Raw genomic sequence first — 1455 nt, 5'->3', positions numbered from 1 at the left:
TCGCTCTTGTAGAACTTTCATTCAATCTAAGACAAGAAAAACTATCCTGAAATGTGCTCTGAGACAAAAAGAGGTGCTCTGTGGAGGAATTATCTCAATAGGATGGAAATCTGTACGTGTGACGTACATGTACAGACAGATAAACGATTACAGTATCAGAAAAATTGGACGATTTTTCACAAACTGTGCCATTGAGCTATCTGTTCTCCACTTCTGGCCGTTGTGCGAGCAAATATTCGGTTTGGCATTCATTGATGGAGTTCTTGGACATCCTCTTGAAGGACATCGTGCTACATTCTGTCCAATTGTCGCGTACGATCGCCAGAATCTGGAGATGGTTGGGCGGACTTGCCCATAGTGCTCCAATTGTTGTCGATTTGGGAGACCCGGCGACGTTGCTGGCCAAGGTAGGGATGGGTGGGCACGAAGACAATCAGTAGAAACTCGCGCAGTGTGGGGCGGGTATTAGCTTACTGAAATGCAATCCCAGGATGACTTTCCATGACGGGCAACAGAACGGTCTTAGAATATCGCCGACGTACCACCGTGCTGCAAGGGTGGCACGGATGATAACCAAAAGGCTCATGCTATGAAATGGCAGCCCAGACTATCACTCACGGTTTTTGGGCCGTACGGTGGGGCGACGGCCAGGCCGGTAACCCACACTGCTGTCCAGTGGTCTCCAGACACGTCTTCGACCTGGAATCTCATTCACTTCACTAAAATTGTATTCCGTTATGAATCCCACTTCGTACGGAGCCACGATGACCAGCGAAGGCGTGTCTGTGGAGTCGTCCCGGTCACCAATGTTATATGAACCTGACTGTGGTCTGCTATATGGCCCAACAACCAGGAGTGATGGGTTGTCATTTCATTTCATAGCAGCTCCCATTTGGTTGAGCAGCACTGTTACAGCACAGCAGTATGTTGACAATATTCTATGCCTCGTTTTGTTGCAGCTCATGGAAAGCCATCCTGCTCTTACATTTAAGCAACATAATAACAGCCCACACACGGTGAAGTAGGGCAACGGCCATACCGCAGAGGATACATCGGTTCCCGTCAGATCACCGAAGTTAAGCGCTGTCGGGCGTGGCCGGCAGTTGGATGGGTGACGATCCGGGCTGCCATGCACTGTTGCCATTTTTCGGGGTGCACTCAGCCTCGTGATGCCAATTGAGGAGCTACTCGACCAAATAGTGGCGGCTCCGGTCACAGAAAACCATCACAACGACTGGCAGAGCGGTGTGCTGAGCACACGCCCCTTCTATCCGCGTACTCAGCTGAGGATGACACGGCAGTCGGATGGTCCCGATGGGCCACTTGTGGCCTGTAGACGCGGTGCTTTGCACACACGGTGAAGGCTTCTACAGCTTGTCTTCGTAAAGCTCTACCTTGGCCATCAAGGTCGCCGGATCTCTCCCTAATTCAGGTCGTTTGGAGCATTGTGGGCAG

The 1455-nt window shown here is 51.1% G+C and overlaps 1 pseudogene; it reads left to right on the top strand.

The window, feature by feature from the left end:
- Nucleotides 1–1025: 1025 nt before the first annotated feature.
- LOC126425606 (5S ribosomal RNA) lies at nucleotides 1026–1143 on the top strand (annotated as a pseudogene).
- The last annotated feature ends 312 nt before the right edge of the window (nucleotides 1144–1455 follow it).

Source organism: Schistocerca serialis, chromosome 1, assembly GCF_023864345.2.
Source record: "Schistocerca serialis cubense isolate TAMUIC-IGC-003099 chromosome 1, iqSchSeri2.2, whole genome shotgun sequence".
NCBI classification, from domain to species: Eukaryota; Metazoa; Arthropoda; class Insecta; order Orthoptera; family Acrididae; genus Schistocerca; species Schistocerca serialis.
This window is presented reverse-complemented; position numbering and strand designations above follow the sequence as displayed.